At 41.8% G+C, this 19,898-nt stretch overlaps 1 pseudogene; it reads right to left on the minus strand.

Annotated features, from left to right (window-relative positions):
- Positions 1-11,124: 11,124 nt before the first annotated feature.
- LOC125531978 (uncharacterized) lies at positions 11,125-19,657 on the minus strand (annotated as a pseudogene).
- Between the last annotated feature and the right edge of the window lie 241 nt (positions 19,658-19,898).

The raw sequence follows: 19,898 nt of genomic DNA on the forward strand, positions 1-19,898 counted from the left end.
GGCAAATGGTGCGGCTGAAGCCATTTGGATAGACACAGTTCTCACAGAACTTGGAGTCACACGGCAGCGCACACCCATATTGTGGTTTGATAACTTAGGGGCAACTTACCTGACGGCGAATCCAGTGTTTCATGCTCGTACCAAACACATTGAGATTGATTTCCATTTTGTGAGGGAACGGGTAGCTGTTGGTAAACTGGAAGTCAGGTTTATATCAACTGATGATCAGTTAGCGGATGTATTTACTAAACCCGCTACTCGACAGATGCTAGACCGTTTTAGAACCAATCTGAATCTTGTATGTAGTTCAGATTGAGGGGGCATGTAAAATAGGGTCTAGCATATTGTACATGTACATGTATTTGTATACGTATGTAATTGTATTCTGATCATCTATATATTGAGACGTGAGGCCGGATGTTAGCCACCCACGTAAAACCCTAAACCCAGTGTTTCAACTCGGTGGTGATACAGTCCGTGATTTGGTTGACTGAGTGCATTGAGTAGTGAACCTCAACTCGCCATGACTCTACCATGTTGGACAGAGTTCCAATGGCTAAGAAAGTTGACCAAGACATTTAGTAACTACTCCCTCCATCCCGAAATAGGAAAAACTAGCGGTGTTATCCGCACATTTGCACGGCTAGAAGTTCTGCTTTCCATTATAAACATATGTAATCCACAAATGCTATGGCAATTTGACATTCTCTAATTGGCAAAGGTTAGAGCTTGTTACTTTTGATTTGTGTCATTTTCTTTTGCATTTCAGTGTTGTTTTAAGAAAAAGTAATGATTCATTACATATTGATGTGAAATTATCCTTTTTGGATACAACATTTATTCTATTGCGTCTTATAGTTATATATTATATTATTTTTACCATAAGTATTTTCCCATGTGGCCAAAGGTTATTGAATATATTTTTGTCATCATGATGACACTAAAATTTCATCTAAACCATAGAAAAGGATACAAAAAAACATATGTCTCAAGAAAACATGATAAAAATTTAGTTGGTTTTCCTTGTCCATATGTATTATTTTTTACAGACACATCCATCTTTGATTAGCCACATCCAAGCAAAGCCACATAATTCCATAACAATTTTCATATTTCTCTCCTCTACTTCTCTTCATCGAACACTATTTCCCCCATAGCCAAATTTTATTCAAGATGCCATGTGAGCATCGATATATTATTTAAGCTCTCTAGAAAACAATTCTAGTTGGAATGTGCATCTTGTCTTGAGTTAATAGGATCAAAGTCTTGCAAAAAAATCTATTTGTTGAATGTATTATTATTTCTATGGATGTCATCTTGTGACAGAAACTGACTAATGGCATTGTGGTTATTGTCCTACCACCGGAAACCATTTCACTAGAAATTAAATGCCGAAACATTATGCCGTCTTCTTCTATGCCTATGTGTAACTACTGTGTGGGTGCGCGCGTACGTGTGTGTTGAAATTGTGGTTTCCTTACTATATCTCTCGATATTCCGTGGGTGTTTCCAATTGGATGTAAGAATATTCTCTTCGTCGAATAGTCTATGTAGCCTAACAATCGAAGATTGAGTAACTATTTTTGTATGTTCATAAAAACTTGCTATTAAAATGTTCCATCCTTTAAAAAATGTCATAGGTTCTATTTTACGTCCATGATGCTCTGCATCCACATATATTTAACAGGCTAGGATTGGATTACTAATTTACTTGGATGTTAACTTTACAGGTTGTATTTTATACTTACAGCTAAATTTTATATGCTAAAATATGATTTATGATTTATTATTTTGAACTTCACATGTAAGTCAGTTTTATTGTTTGTCCATCTAATAAGATAAGTTTCTAACATTATTATTTTCACAAAACCGACTCAAATCTTGATCAGACGTGATTAGTTGGCATTAGATTTTAGGATAGAATGAAAAGTTGGTTTGCTTCTCTATTTATTGGCACAACTCCAATATGTAAATCTTTGTTGTCGTGTATGGGGTGTTCTGATGAGCTTCAATTATTGGTTGGCTTTGCCAAGTTTGTATGCCCATCCATTAGACACATGTAAACCTATGTGGCTATCACTCGTGCGTGCATATGTTTTTTTGTGTGGCTGTCATGCAAAGATATGTAGTACTCCCTCCGTCCGAAAAAACTTGTTCCTCAAATGGATGTATCTTTTTTATTTTAGAAAAAGAGGATGACCCCCAGCCTCTGCATCTGGGAGATGCATATGGCCACTTTATTAATTATTCTCGAGGACCTTACAAAGTATTACAAACAATATACCTGAATCCACCATCTTGGCAACATATGCCGCTACTCCTGTCCATATGATGAAGGGATGCTAGCTGGGCCACTACCCAAACCACTCACCTAAGCCTAACATCAAAAGCCGGAAGCTCCAGCCGAGCCACATACCGGGTCTGGGGCACAATCCGGTCAAACGCACTCGTGTGTCGTTGCCGCCATCTTCCACAGGTTCGTCTTCAGATCATATTGAGGCTTCTACCTTGTCTAGCCACTCTGCCATCGACGTCACCATGACGCCAGACAGCTACCTCCTCCTGCGCGAGTCCATCTCCGCGCATCAGACGCCGAGCCTCCATAGCGCCATGCCGCCGATCTCCGCTGCCATCAATGTGTGAGATGAAGTACCGCTCCACCATCCCCCTAGCCATCACTTGCTCCAAAACGATGCCCCCAGGAGGGAAAGCGCTAAAACGCCATCATCGTCCGATCCGGAAGACCCAGACCCTTGGGCGGCGGCGAGGGAGGAGGAGGAGGAGTGGGGGAGGGCCGACCGACGGGATCTGGGGGCCTCCCGGCCGCCCACGCGGGGGGGCGACTCGGGAGGGGAGAGGGAACTCGGGAGGAATTTATGTGCACCTAGGCTTACTATGGAGCTCTTTTTTATGGGGGAGAATTTCACTTCCCCGGCCTCTGCATCAACTAGGGATCCATACGGCCATTTTTAGTATGAGTAGCAAGATAAACATGGTCCTCGGATTTTTTTTAATGAGTATCAAGATATTTTTTTATGAGTGGTTCCACCATACACCAAACTTGATCCTCAATAAATGGGGAAAAACCCCTGTGCATCACCTATCAATTTTAGGAATTGAACTCGGGTCGTTAGGCTCTCTTTGTGTATGGATATATCTATGCTAGATACATCTATTTGAGGCACAGTCTTTTTCGGACGGAGAAAGGATGTGTCGAGAGGCTAAACGTTGTAGTATATGAATCTTTAGAGGTCAGAGTATGTATTAAAAAATACATAGAAATAGAGAAGATCCGACAAAGAGGCTGAGTTGGACGCGACGAACTTAGCCTAGCATGAAGAGCCGACGCGTGTGAGCAGCAGCCCGCAAGAGAAGCGGCATGGTACTACATCGACGAACTTGAACTCAGAACGGAGTGGTTGAGATGTCCGTGCATCTGTGATCTGTCAACCATTGTGCCGGTGGCGTCTATATGGTGACAGGATGCAAGCTGCTCCCTGCAACTTTTCTGGGAGAAGCCAAACAAAACAGTGCGTTTTTTGGGCTGCCTACAGGCCAGGTCTGCCTTTGCAGTCGTATGCTTCTTCTCTTTTTAATGTATACGTATTGGTTTTGTACGCATCAATGGTAGACTCAGTTTTACGTGCTAACGCTCGACTTGTTTTTTTCTGTGAAGAAAATGCTCAACTTACTTGTACGTGATTTATATTGTGTATAGCTTTCTGATTTTTCAACTCAGCTGTTATAACTACAATCAAAGAATAATATATTTTTAACCTATGTGAATATATCTGGTGGCTTGTGTGGTACACGCATGGTAGTACCTAGCCTTATCTTCTCTTCCTTAACCTGCCTAATCGCACGCCATGTTCTATTAGGTAGGATATCTAAATTATATGAAATCTTAGAATCAAATTAAATCATTCGTGAAAATACTTGGCACTACCTGTGCTTGTCCACTTCTTTTTTATTGAGTACATTTAAGCATTCTATTCATATTTATATAGCAGAAACTGTAATGTGATACTATTTGTTAATTTAGTTATAAAATTCGTCTCATAAGACATACTGTTCTAATTTTCCACCACGCGTTGTCTGTTTTCCTTTTATTACTATTCAGTTTATTCGCCTACAATAACAAAAATTATTTTTGCCCTTTATCATTTGATTTTACCAAAAAATAGTTTGGTCCAATGCTTCAATCACTGTACTCACAGATATGTCAAAAAAGACTTTGTTTTCTATTATAGATCTGTAAAAAAGACCTTGTTCTAGGCCATACAAAGGTGCATGAATTATGCCGCTCGTCTATTTAGAATAGTCGTTGACTCGTTGTATTGGAATTGGACTCTTTTAACTCATATGTTTTCTAGGCTGGCTGAAAAATGGGAACGTATGTTACATAGCCTGGTCTTTCCTTTTTTGAATAGGTGGCCGTGTAAGATTTGGACTCCAATCATCACGGCTGGTTGAAAATGGTATGCGATACAGAGACATGCGTACATCTTTCCAGCAAATCACCACCGTTCTTTCGTGTCTTTTTCCTAGTGTTACATCTGAGCCGTTCGTTTTCTATCATTTTAATAATATAATAAATTGAGACATTTATTTTAAAACAGAGGAAGTAACAAATTGGATAATAAATAGGGAGATGCTCCATTAATTAGGCGCCAAAAGTGGCTTAAATTCTACTCTCGTGGCGCCATGACCATGAGACACGCGACGTGACTAGCCAGTATCTTTTAGGAAACGGCCCTCCTGCCTTGTCACTACTGCTACTATCATAAAAAATCAGGATTCTCGATCGTGTTTCTGTTGTAGAGTTGCTTCCTTGCACAGGATCATGTTGATCGATCGATGGTGACGCTAGTTCTCATATCATATGTATAGTCCCTCACTAGTCCTTTTTGAGACGCTCCTGTGTAATTCGACCTGGACATTTTTATTTTTTTGATATAAGTTGTTTTTTATTGACTCATAATGTAGCATCGATGGATACAATAGCAAAGAGCTAGTCACATAAGACCGAAGCTATGCCAAGGTGACGAGGGAAAAAACTGAAGCGATAAAAAACGATGTGAGTTGGATTGGTGGGTATAATCTGAGATCCCATCTAGTACTCAGCCATGACCTCATTGGATGCAGGGACGACGCAGCTCGCCATGGCTTCACCACTATCATCGAGCGGTTGCGCCGGTGGTGATACAGTCTGTGATTTGGTTGACTGAGTGCATTGAGTAGTGAACCTCAGTTCAGAGGTATGTGGAAAATAAATAGGACTCTACCATGTTGGACAGAATTTCAATGGCTAAGAAAGTTGACTAAGACATTTAGTAAGTACTCCCTCCATCACGAATTAAGAAAAATTAAGACACTTATTTTGGGACAGAGAGAGTAACAAATTGGATAATAAAGGGAGGGTGGCTTAAATCCTACTCTCGCAGCGCCATGACCATGAGACACGCGACACGATTAGCCGGTATCTTTCTAGAAACGACCCTCCTGCCTTGTCACTACTGCTACTATCATAGTAAATCAGCATTCTCGATCTTGTTCCTGTTGTAGAGTTGCTTTCTTACACAGGATCATACTAATCGATCGATGGTGACGCTAGTTCTCATATCATATGTATAGTCCCTCACTAGTCTTTTTTGAGTCGCTCCTGTGTAATTCGACCTGGACATTTTTTTTCTGACATAGGGTGTTTTTTATTGACTCATAATGTAGCATCGAGGGATACGATAGCAAAGAGCTAAGTCATATAAGACCGAAGCTATGCCAAGGTGACGAGGGAAAAAAACTGAAGCGGTGAAAACAACGATCTGAGTTGGGTTGGTGGGTATAATCTGAGTGACTCGCTGTCGAAATAGCATTCATTCTGAAGGTCAGGACATACATGGTTGTTCCCATGGATATTTGGTGTTCAGTATTAATTTGGACATAATCCTTTAGGAAATTTTCCTACTGACCCCACTGAGCTTCATTTCATATGAAAAATTGCCATTGACTCCAACTCCATTTATTTATAGTACTAAACCTCACCCGCAAAAAAAGTTCGAATACTAAATCTCCAACTGAGCACAAATTAGTTGTAAACTATCTCAGCCTAACCAATCAAAATAGAGGTAAATACACCGTTGGTGCTTGAACTTGTCACGGATGTTCACTTTAATGCCTAAACTTGAAAAATACATTGAACTAGTTCCATAACTTGTCATGAGCGTGCAAATACAGTTCAAATCTCTTCTGCATACGCACACGATGCTAACAAGGCATTCCGGCGTGGCATGGGGCCCGCTGTCAGCTACTGAATGACAGGGCGTGCGGCCTATTTTTTGGAAAACCCCTTAAAACTATTTTCTTAGAAATAGGACCTCACGGATAAACGGCTGAAATAAAACTGAAAGCTAGACTGGTAGGGAATCGAACCAATGAACTACTGTTAGCTCGCGGCTAGCGAGTCAACCGCAGCACAGTTGTATAGTCAAAACTAGATTCGTGACCATTATGTACACTAGACGAAAGAACATAAATTAAAGGAATTCAATAATCCAGCAAAAAATAGTGTCGGGTCTGTGACCCAAACATCCGACAAAATGTTATATCAGCCTTGGATATCACTTCTACCAAAAAGGTCTCATGTTTCTAAGTATAATTAATATTTATGACTATATAACGAACATGATTTCAAAAAGAATTTAAATTTTACATGTCATTTTAAAAATAATTCATGTGTTATTTTAAAACATATACATACAATTTAAATATTTACGAACTATAAAAATGTCTATTTTATTCAAATATTGTGCACGTGAGGATCTGCAATCTGAGGGCGCACTAGGTTCGCTTTTTTTAAAACACACACAAACTTTTATATACTATATAAACTTTTTAAAACAACACTTTTTTTCTTAAAGTATGAACACTTTTATGTACTACATAAATATTTTATTTATAACGTGGAAATGTTTAGAATTATATGGGAATCTATTTAAATATACAAAACTTTCTTAAGTTACTTTAATATTTCATTAAAAATGTGAGCACTTTTAAAAATTGTAAAATTAATTTCATTTAATATTTAATATATATTTTTAAATTATTTGTGGAGATATTTTATTAAATCATATGAATTTTTAATGTACTTTAATTTAATTATATATATATCATTTATAGAACACAATTATAATTTACATATTTTTACAAAAACTGGAAAAAAACTGAAATGTTGAAAATGGTCCATTTTACCCACACGAGCCATTATGTTATATAAAGAGAAATTTATCATTTGTAAAATTACATGTTCTTGGTTGGAGTGGTATTTGTGGCGCTATATAGTATTAGGGTGCAGGTTCAAATAATTGACCCGGCACTATTTTTGATCGAATAAATTAATTTGTTTATGTTGTTCAACCTGATACTCCCCATTGTGGTCAGCCTTAAATTTCTTTGCAATGGCCTTGTAGCTATTACATGTTACTTATTAACAAGAGCATTTTTAATTTATATATATATATATATATGAGAGAGAAAATAACAATTTATATCCCATATATGATTGTACTAAACAACTCATTCAAATAGCGGTACCCAAAGTAGAACGATTTTTCTAGCATGCATGCTATATAGATAGCCTATGTTGGTTTGTCGCTCAATGTGTTGGAGATTCATGTGTCTGGATTTTGCTTATATATATGAATTAACATGAAGATACGCTGAAAAACAATAAAAGAGATGGAACTATAGAAAAATAATAATAAGTGGGCTCTCCTTTTGCTGGTATACAATAGAATACAATTTAAAGTCAAGAAAAATTCCAACATAACATTATGTAATGTTTTAGAACAAGACAAACTTCGACGAAACAAGAAAATGTGATACACAGAGCTAGGCGAAGACAGACGGTGGATGTACATGTTAGAAAACCATTTCTCTTTTGCATACATCACATGTGCCGTGTCTTATTGTCACATATATCTTTTCATATAACTCAAGTAGGGGTATCCAATAACTATTAAAAAGTATTAAAAAGTAGTATAACAATTCATCTACGTGGTACCGCGAGGAGTGAGAGTACATTCTTAGGTAGTATAGAATCATTTTTGAAACACGTGTGCACACATACACACACAACCGTTTAAAGAACGCAACATAAAGACCATACCATACTCCATTTGTATCACAAAAGCATGACGTTTTGAACATGACCTCGGTTTCCAATATCATTTTAGTTGTTCAGATTTTGTGTGTGTGTGTGTGTTGGGGAACCCATACGTACAATCTTACCTCAAAGAAAATATGTTTAGAATATTATATTTCTCTTTTTTTGTTACATATGGTTTTCATGAAAACATGGCATTATATTGTAATATATATATATAATATGTCCAGAACGTCATGTTTTTTTTTTCGAAACGGAGGCAAAAGATTTGCCTCATCCATTAAATAAGAGGAGAATAGAGTTTAGAGTTTTTACAAGCGCCCTTGCAACACGGCATGGCAATTACTCTCGTACAACAATACGCCCTAGTTTCTTAGCACCTGCCGTAACTCATAGTTTTGCCTCAAGCACGATATTTTGGAGCAGGATAGGCGGCGGCGCACTCTTGTTACGAAACACCCGCGCGTTTCTCTCGTTCCAAATAGTCCAAGAGACGAGCATGGTGAGGGAGGCCATCGCTCGTCTATTGGGGTTTCGCATGTCGGTCCTTTTATCCCACCATTGCATGAGGGAATCCTCAAGGTGCCAATTGGAGGTGTCCATGTGCACAAGACCAAACTTGTCGATGACCGATCGCCAGAGCCTAATGAAGAAGCGGCACTTGACGAAGAGGTGGATGCCCGATTCTTGCTCACATTTGCAAAGCGGGCAAAGCCCACAGTTGTCCCAACCACGCCGCTCCAACCGATCGGCGGTCCAGTTCCGGTCTTGCAAGGTTAACGAGGCGAAGAATTTAACCTTAGGGGGGCCCCAAGCTCTCCAAACCATGTGGTGAATGGGTGAGTGCGTCAGGCCAAGGAATTGCGCCTTATATGCTGTGGACGCCGAGTACTGCCCATCATCAGCATGTTTCCAAACAATGTCGTCCTCAACGTGATCGTCAAGATGGAAGTCATGCACAAGAGCCCAAAGCGAGAAAAGTTCCCGGATGTGTGCGACGGAGACAATAGTGTCATGCTTGATGTGGGTCATCCAAGCGTTCCCTCGAAGGGCCTGACGAAGCGTCGATCTCTTCCTTTTTGAGGCTTGAAAAATAAGAGGGGCAATATCCTTGGGCTTGCGACCAAGCAACCACGAGGAGTCCCAGAACGGTGTTTTTGCACCATTGCCAACGATGATTGTGGTGGAGGCATAGAAGAAATCCATATCTTCCTCGGTGCACGGGTTGCCCAAGCCAACCCAAAGCTTGGTAGGCTCCTTCCATTCGTACCATGGCCACCTTAGTCGCAAGGCCCGAGCAAACTTGTCGGTGTTGAGGATGCCCAGGCCTCCATAGATCGTAGGCCTGCAGACCATGTCCCAATTGACCTTACATTTTGCGCCGGTCGTCTTGTCCGACCCTGACCAGAGGAAGGCCCTCTCAATCTTGTTGATATTATGAAGTGTGCCCTGTGGCACAATGAGAGATGTGATGGAGAAGACCGCTTGTGAGGTGATGACCGATCTGACAAGGGTAGTGCGCCCAATAGTTGTGATGCTTTGTCCCTCCCAAGTTACTAATTTTCCGGCCGCCTTGTCTTCAAGATACTGGAAGTCGACCTTCCGAAGTTGTCGTACTGAGAGCGGGAGGCCCAAATATTTGATTGGGAAAGTGGCGCGGGTCGCCGGAATGCTACTCAGAATATGCTCCAGAGGAAGGTGGCTGCATCGAATGGGCACAACCGAGCTCTTGTGGAAGTTGGTGCAGAGTCCCGTCACCTCGCCGAAACCCCTTAGGATGACTGAGAGGTTATCGATGTCCTGCTTGATTGGGGCCATGAAGATGGCCGCGTCGTCCGCATAGAGGGAGGTTCTCATCATGACGCCACGGCCACGGATCCTATGGATGATGCCCTTGTGAGTTGCGATGTCGAGGATATGTTGAAGGGGGTCAATTGCAAGGACGAACAGTAGAGGTGAAATTGGGTCCCCTTGACGAAACCCGCGGCCGTGCTTGATCGGGGGGCCCGGAAGCCCATTGAGGAGAACGCGCGAAGAGGAAGATGACAGTAGAGCGGCGATCCAATTCCGGAATTTGCAAGGGAACCCCTTGCGTTGTAATAAGTCTAGGGTGTATTCCCATTTGACCGAGTCGAAAGCTTTTTTAATGTCAAGCTTGAAGAGGAGGGCTGAAGTCTTGCGCTTGTGCAACCGTCTCGCAAAATTGCGCACATACATGAAGTTGTCATGGATACTCCTCTTCTTTATGAAAGCACTTTGGGCATTGAAGACGAGAACGTCCATGTGAGGGCAAGCCGCAGGGAAAGAATCTTGGCGATAATCTTGGCCACGGCATGGACAAGACTAATAGGCCTATAGTCAGAGACGCCCTCCGCCCCCTCCTTCTTGGGCAAAAGCACCACATTGGCAGAGTTGAGCCATTGCAAGTGGGATGTGTGGAGCGAGTCAAAGCTCTGGATGACCCGCATGAGATCATGCTTAATAATTTTCCAACAACGTTTGAAGAAGATGCCCGTGAAGCCATCCGGCCCGGGAGCCTGGTACCCCGGCATTGCTTTTATGGCCGCCAAAACCTCATCCTCGGTGATGGGATCACCGAGATCATCCAAGTCATGCGACTGGATATTAAGCTCATCCCAATTAAGGTCAACGCAGCTCGTGCTTGCTCTGCCCATGACCTCGGCAAAGTGGTTATGGATGATGTCCTCTTTTTGCTTATGGTCGGTGACCGCCGCATCAACGCTAAGAGAAGGAAAATGACATCCATAGGATAAAGAACGTCATGTTTTCGTGATACAAAAGGTGTATATTTAAGCTGTCACGGATTTAGAAAGTCATCCCATTAAAAAAATTTAGAAAATCATGTACTCCCTCCGACTCAAAATGTAAGACGGACTAAGCGTGAAAAACGTCTTATGTTCTGAGACGGAGGGAGTATCCCTAGCTGACATGCGATTAGTGTCCTACACACCTGACCCCTGAAACAGAGATGAAATTACTCATGAATCAGCAAGCGTGAATGAGCGCGCGTGCACGTGCGTGCGCTACACTGTAGAGATGCACTTACGCTGGACTTGTTGCAATAGAGGATGGCGTCATGGACGTCCGTGTCGGCCCTGCCGTGGTACGCGACGCTCGGCGGGGCCCCGCGCGCCAACGTGAACCTGCTGTGCCTCCGCGCAATCGCTCTGACCTTCCGGTACAGTGGCATCACGAACCGCAGCACCTTCCAGGGCGACGACCCCGCGCGGCGCCTCCCGGCACACAGCGTTGTCGGCCGCGGCCTTGCGTGCTTGCTGGTCGCGGTGGAGCACGGGCTCCGCGTGCTCCGCGCCGAGTGGGAGGCCGTCGATAGAGAAGAGATCGTCGTCGGGGTACAAGTCGATGAAGGAGGACGACGTTGAGATTCGGAAGGAATGACCGACGCTGTCGATGAGACGGTCGAAGGACGGCGACGACTGCTCGGCGCTGTCGAGCCACCCGAAGAAGAAGCTGTCGTACTCGACGAGGTGCTGCGACGAGCTGCTAGCCTCCATGCGCTGTGCGTAGGAGCTTGACGAGAGTGGACGGGTGTGGTGGTGCAGGATGGATGCATCATATGCATCGAGCCGAGCACGGGCATGACACGCATTTATGGGCGGCGTGGCGGCAGGTGACTCGTCTCGTCTCGTGTCGTTTGGTGCAAATCCACTTTTTTTTTCAGTAAAATTTGTTTTTTTGGGGGTTTTGATAAAATTTGGTGCAAATCGAGCAATCAAGGAAGCGTGGGTAGCTTCAGATCTTCGGGTCTGTTTCAGCCCATATGTAAATTCGCATGCCCCAACAAAATGTTCATCATATACTAAGAAAATGTTAAATGTATATTAAAAAAACACACCGTGCATTATAAAAATGTTCATCAATGTGTATTTAAAATTTTTTAGCGTATGCTAAGAATTATTGCATGTATACTGAAAATGTTCAGCGTATTTTACAAAAAAGTTCACTGTATTAAAAAAATGACCATATATTAAAACATGTCTAGTGTGTACTTTGCAAAATGTTCACCGCATATTGTAAAGATGTTTGTAGTACCAAAAACTATAAAAAAGAAAAGGGGGAAAAGGAATAAAGTAAAGTAAAATCATCAACAAAAAATGGGTTTGCTACAGTGAAACGGTTTACTGAGGTGAAACTGTGAAATATCAGGCGCTCCCAGCCTTGCGGTGCTCCTTTGCCCCAATTTTAAAAAAATGTAACAAAATTTCTGGAAAAATTTGCATGTGTTCATAAGGAATATGACTACAACCCCTAAAACTCTAAATGCACGTTGAGAAACAAAAATAGACAAATTCAGATGTGAATAGTGTCAATGTTGCTTTTGTCCTTTTTTTTACACTATTCATGCTAGATTTCACCTTTTTTTTTTCTCAGTGTGCATTTGGAGTTTGGACCAGAAATTTTTAGAGGCAGTAGTCACATTACTTGTGAACACTTACAATTTCTTTCCATTTTTTAATATTTAAAATTGATGTTGTGAAATTGAAGCATGGGGAGCACCCTAGGTCGGGAGCACCTGATATTTCCCCAAGTTGAACCTTCTAGAAACGGGTTCACTACCGTTATAGTGAATGCTCTCGCGCCGGCCCATTGTACTCGCACAATGTGCTTCGCTTCCACTATTTCCCACCAGCGGGCATCAAATAGGAGCTCTCCCTCATAACCGCTCACGCGATTCCTATTCGCGCATGTCACTCCCGATTCACTTGCATAGTAGGCCAGCCCATATGGAATTCCTTTTGCGCCATTTTTGCGAACCTCCTAGAAGGTTGTTCCCTCGGGTTTCTGCCATGTTTCATCTTGTTTTATTTCACTCTTTATTATTTTTTTTCCTTTTTCCGTTCTTTCCACTACTCAAATTATGGAAAAATATGAACATGTTCAAATTTGCAAAAAAAAAATACACAAAAATTTCGGAAATTCATGAATAATTTTTAAGTTCGTGCATATTTTTCCATTTAACAGAAAATTGAATTCGTGAACATTTTTCAAATTCATGATTTTTTATTTAATTAATATTTTTCTTGTGCAAACCTTTTTAAATTTCATGAAGAATTTTCTAATTAATGCCCACTTCTAAATTCTAGAACATTTGATCAATTCACGGACATTTTTTAAATTTCCATACATTCTACGAAATTAATATTTTGAAAATTTGCATACATACTCGGCGAACTGTTTTGACTTCATGATTTTCTTTGAATTACACGAGTATTTGCTAAATTCGTGAACATTTTCTCAGATTCATGAAGATTTTGAATCCAGGATCAATATTTAATCTGCAATCAAATGCCTGAACAATCATGTGCCTGATCAATCTGCAATCAAATGCCTGATCAATGTTTAATCTGAAATCAAATGCCTGAACAATCCAGGATTCGTGAACATTTTCGCAGATTCATGAAGATTTTGTGGGCAGTTGTTTTTAATTCATGAATGTTTTCTCACAATTATTCAAAATCTTGATTATTTATTCAATTTTCTAATAATACTGAATTTAGGAATATTTTTTCAAATTTTTGAACTGTTCTCACATTCGTATATTTCTTCAAATTTACTTAAAATAAATAAAAATCATTCGAAAAACAAACCAGGCAAAACCGCATTCAGTCAGAAGAGATGACCCCTTAAATGGACTGGCCGACAGGAGCGTCGCAGGGCTGCGGGATCGAAGAGATATTTCTCGGTTTAAGCGAGACGATAGGTTTGTCTCGCTGAAGCTTTTCCTGCTCTGATATTGTATTGGGCCGGCCTATTAAGGCGCGCATATAGTATGTAAAAAGAGAAAAAGTGCCGCGTCCTACTTAAGGCTATTCGAGCCGTTTTATTTTTTATTTATTTTACTTTTATCTTGTTTTTTTTTCTCCATTTTTCTTTCATTATTTTTTGCATTTTTTCTTTGTTTTATTGTCTTTTTTCTTCCTTTTTATATATGTTTTTTTATGTTTGTTTTTGTTTTAACTCTACATTTTTGTATATGTTAAAAAATATTTTTAAATAAGTGATCACATTTTTTGTACATACATTCAACATTGTAGGAATGCTTATTCAACATTTTTCAAATACACGTTCAACATTTTAATTCTTATTTAACATGTTTCAAATACTTGTTCAACATATTTCAAATACTCAGTTCGACATTTTTTATTACTTATTCAACATTTTTCATATACATGTTGAATAGTTTTTAAATACTCATTCAACCTTCTCTAATACTTTTTCAAACTTTTCAGAATACTCGTTCAACATTTTTAAATACTTGTTCAACATTTTTCAAATACTCATTCAACATCTATTAATACTTATTCAACCTTGTTTTTCATGTACTTGTTCAAGATTTGTCAAATATGTTTTTAAAGAGTTTTTAAAATATGTATAATATTTTATAGTATAAAGAAAAGAAAAAAATAAAGGAAAAAAGACAAGAACAGAAAAAATAAACAGACGAACAAGAAGCAGTTGTGGCCTCCCACGCAGATGGGCAGGCCAATCTGGGGCACCGCGACGTGAGGCTTGCCCCTTATCTCGCTTAAAGTGAGACATAGGGGCGCCCTTTAACAGTCACTTTAAGTTTTAAATAGGCCCCAACCCGTGCGGCCGTAGGAGATTCCATGGAGGTCCTATTCATCACTCTTAGCGTTAATTAGTAATGTATAACATTCCTTCTCTGAAAAACCAGCTACCAGTTTTTGATAGATTGAAAAATTTTAATATTGGAAAACAATTTAAAAAATCTATTTTTCTAAAAAAAATATTAGTATATACATGTGTTCTTTATTTTTTTCAAATTGTGAATGAATTAGAAGATAAATTTTTATAATAAAACCTAAAATGAAACAAAAGGAAAATAAAAAATATAAGAACCCCAAAATGAAAATTTGTGGTAACCACCTATCGTTTACTAATGAAGCTTCCAAGAGGTGTCGGCCCATGTAGGGAGAAGTGGGCAATTTTAGCGACAATTCATTGCTATGATCAATGAATACGATTTTTGACATGGTTGGTTCTAAAGAGAATAGTATCCCTTGGAAATCAAGTTAGGGTTGAAACCGGTAAACACCGAGTAGAAAACTATGTTTTGAAGTTTCAAAAAAATCTAAAAAATTGATATGTTAAGAAGGTGGTATTCTATTAGCATGTTAAATTCTAAATTCAAAAATAAATTTATTTATTAGGTATGAAAATAACAAATTCCACCATAAATAGTGTCGAACAGTAAATGCCACTGCTCATTGTTGAGTTTTTTTTCACAGCATGTAAATGAATTTGTGCTTGAACTTGCAATTTTTCACATGATGATAGAACATTAACTTATTAATGTATCATACTTTTAAAGAAATTTTAGAAACTTTCAAACATGATTTCCATAGAGTTTTAAATGTGATTTGGTTTCCATAGGATATTCTCTATTTGATTAGGAGAGGCCGGTGGTTGGAAGTCCCATGCAAGCTCATGAGATACCGTCTGGCAAAGAGGTGTTTGGCAAATACAACCCTTAATGGAACCTTCTTGTATCTATCCTCCTCATTTTGAAGGTCTCGCTGCCATGGCCACACCGTGGGGCTTTTGTTATTGGCCAAATCAGAGTTGTCTATGCCATAGAGAGGTTGGGAAGACGGCGGGGCCATGATGGATGGATCCGGGCTTGCCGAATCTAGCGGCGGCGGGACTCTAGCCCGGTCCATCATTAGCAACCCCGATTTAATTTTCTATGTTGCGCATGTTCTTTTGACATGCTAGAAACTTCGTGTGTGCTTTCCTTCAAACACACTGGCGACATGCTGAGGGGTTTTTGGAGGTCTCATGCACATGCTGCATCTATGCTGCGAATCGTTTGGTTCACATGCTGCATATGTTGCAATTATTCTCCTATAAGGGGTTTTTGACACGATCCATATGGGCCTGTATGAATCTAGAATGTTGTAACTTTTTCATGCTTTTGATATATACCATAGAAAGATACTGCAGTGATGTTACTGCAGTGATATTCGCCCCCGCTGCTCATGGGCTTCACGTGGGACTGACGTCGACCAGCACACCCGTACGTCCGGTCCGGGGACCAGACCGGAGCAGCCTACGTATGATGATCGATGTGTGCGTGCTCAGGCTACCACGTCCACGTACGTCGCTGTTGAGTAGGCTTGTACCCGGCCCGGGCACCGTTTCCATTCCTAGCTAGCTAGCCAGCCATAGCCAGCAACTTGTTGTGAATGAATCCAATGCACGCAAGACCCACTTGAAGTAAGAAAGTAACTTGGCATCTCTATATCCTTCTACTTTTACTATGTGGCCTCTGGGGTTGGCAGAAGACTCACACCCCTCGATCGATCTAGCTCTCTGTTTACCTTCGAGCCGCGGCTAGCTGTTGGGCTGGGGAGCGCCCTGGGAACGTCCATCAGGGCCCCCGTGGCATCGGGCGACACGACACGAGGCCACAACGGAGGCCACGGCCACCATCACCATGTGAGATGGAACGAGCGAGCGACACACCACATGGCCCCGGCCGTGCCCCAGCGCCCGCACATGTAGGCCCGTCCCATCTTTGCACGCGTGCATGCCCGGGGCGGGCCACGGCCGCGACCTCACGTACCTCAGCGCGCTCCGGCGAGAGCGTACGTGCATGGCGACAAACTAGCTCCGCTTTCGTCTCGTCCAAATGGGAAGAAAGAAAGGCTTGGACGGGCTCGCCGCCGTCGCCGTCCGACGCTCAAAGCTTGTCGCCCAAATGCGAGTGCAGCCTGGCCACGACGTTAAGTCGCGACAACCAGCCCTGCCCGATCGATCCAGACGTACTGCTGCATGCCTTTCCGGACGTACTGGTCCCGGCCGGCCGATCCATCCATACATCCAATTAATCCGCGTGCGTTTGAATTTCAAAACATCCGACCGTTCCGCCATTCAGCAGGCCTATGGCTACTGTATCATGTAGTAGAGGCGTACCACAAGATACTGTACCTGTACGTGGTGTACACCCTGCACTGCACTGCACACGCATGCATGTGCATATACGTGGCTCCGACGCATAGTTGAATGTGGGTACGGAGTACCGAAGACAAGGCAGCATTCAGTAGGCATGGGTTCAGGTGGGCTGCCTGATTGATCAACCGACGCAGACGTACTCCCTCCGGTCATTTTTACTCTGTATATTAGGTTTGTTCGAAGTCAATCTCATCCAATTTTGACCAAGTTTATATAAAAAATTATAAACATTCACATAACAACATCAATATCATTAGATTCATCTTGGAATATATTTTTATATTATATTTATTAAATATTATAGATGCTAATAATTTCTAATATAAATTTGATCAAACTTAGCCAAGTTTGATTTTCGGCAAATTCAATGTGCAGAGTAAAAAGGACCGGAGGGAGTACGTTTGCATTGCTCCGGCGACCGACGACCAATGCGGAAGGGAATGCAATATGGTTACGCACGCACGTACCATGGCCTCCAATTATTTGACGCCGATTGTACGTAGGTCTTATGTTTGTCTATTCATTCCATCGCGAGTCGCAATCCAAACAATTGCTTAGCTGCGTCCATAATTTGCCATATCCTATCAGAGCCAATAATAGATGGCAGTGCCGGTGCTTGGACGCCCCAAAAGGGGTCGAAATCCTACTCTTTGCATCCACGACCGGCGACCACGGGAGACGCCACCAGCCGGCTCTCTTTTCACTCTTTCAAGTAGACAAGAAACATTTTGCCCCCCCCGCAAAAAAAAAAAAAGAGACAAGAAACATTTTGCATATGCGTCTCGTGTGTGCGCGCGCGCGCGCGCGCATGACAGCGTGCACTTGCACTGCCACTTTTTATTGTTACCACAGCTATCATTCCACAGTCCCGCATCTAATCTAATCTAATCTAATGCATCCTATCTAGTAGTACGTTGCATCCGCCGGTACGTGGACGTGGAGTTGCTTTCCTCCACTCCACGGATCATCTCATCCTACTGCTGCTGCTGCTGCTGGCTGACGCGGTAGATCATCGTGTAGACGTACGTATTGTCCCTCTCCCATTCTCGACATAACATTCATGTGCAGTTCGACAGGCACAACACGTAGCCAAACGTATCCGTGTCCTCTTATTTCTCTTGGCTGGTGGGAAATACGAGCCGCGGGATCGCGATCCGAGTAACTTTTAATTTTTGTGGCCATGCCATGACATGGCATGATGCATGGGTGGAGTTTTTGGTCAAATTTGTTTATGCTTTTGTATATATGGACAGAGATGGATGACAAGCACAACTCTGTTGTTTAATTTCTTCTCCTTAATAGGATATTAATATTAGTGCTGAGAACAATAATTTTGGTATTTTTAAGTGCCTGAACGGGCACTGTATGCTGTCCCGACGTACGCGTGCGGATTGCCCGATCTGTTCAGGTCCATTTCTGTTACACTGCTGGACCCGCTAGCTAACAAAGCAACACAGATATGTTAACCATTTCTACTTATGAATAGAAGCCAAAGGTAACACGCTAAACGAGCACTAGGTCAACACTATAGAGACATTTGGGCTTGGGATATAGTACACCATGTTGATGCTCGCAATCCCTCGAATATGTTAATCAGAACACAATATGTTCCTAAAAAGCACATAATTCGAGTCCACAAATTGCATTCCCTTGGTCCGGTAGATTAGATTAATCCGAACATTGTGAACGTGATCATATATAAATCTTCAGATCGAAAAAGCTCGCATAACTCGAGCCAACAAATTATATTCTTTTGTTTGTTTGTTTGTGAAAAAACTAATTATATTTGCATAATCATCATGACTAATTATATTCGGGCCGCGCTGCCCGGTGTGCTTGCTCGTCGCGCTGGAGCACGTGCTCAGCGAAGCGGCGTGCTCTGCGCCGAGTGAAACAGTGGCAACGACGGAGGCAACAACCCCGGCATGTCGTCCATGGCGCTACAGGCCACCGAGCCGCGGCCATCTTGTTGCGCAGAGGCACCGGAGCAGCCGCCCGGCTCGCAGGGGAGGAGGCGGCCGCCGCGGGAGATCTAGCTCGCGCTGACCAGCTGCCCGAGGGAGGCGGCGCTTCCTCCGAGCACCAGGACGCCGAAGTCAAAGTCGCTCGTCGTTGTTGTGGTCCATCGCATGGAGAAGAGCTCTGCGGGGTCCTCCATATCGATGAAGGAGGACCTGGAGCTCCCGAGGGCGTCGACGGTGAGGTGGTCGAAGCAGGGCGGCGCCTGCTTGAGCCAGCCGTAGGAGAAGTTGTCACCGAGGTTCTTCACCAAGCCGCTCACCTTCATGAGCCGCGTGCGTGCGTGAGTGACGACCCTTGCGGCCTTGACGCATGAAGAGATTCTACACGGGCCACACATGGCATGCCAATAAGCTAGTACAATACCTACTTTTTTTTCTTTTTCTTTTTCTTCATAAATCTTAAAAAATCTTATCAGCTTGATAATGGAAAGAAGTTCATGCATTGTTGTTCATTTACCTCAGAGAAAATGTTCATAATGAAATAATGGATGTGTTCCTCTTATAAGCATTTTTATATTTTCTAGAAAGTGGAAGAAAATTAAAAATAGTTAAAACCAAGCATAAATGGTGAGAAAAACAAAACATAAGGGGAAAAGGAAAGTGAAAAATAAAAAATAAAAATAAAAATGGGTTTTCGCCTACCCACCAATGACGACTGATTAGTAAGACTCTTTTTGAAGTGCTATGTGCTTGAAGCA

Source organism: Triticum urartu, chromosome 5A (genome assembly GCF_056163025.1).
Source record: "Triticum urartu cultivar PI428250 chromosome 5A, HENAU_Tu73, whole genome shotgun sequence".
NCBI lineage: Eukaryota > Viridiplantae > Streptophyta > Magnoliopsida > Poales > Poaceae > Triticum > Triticum urartu.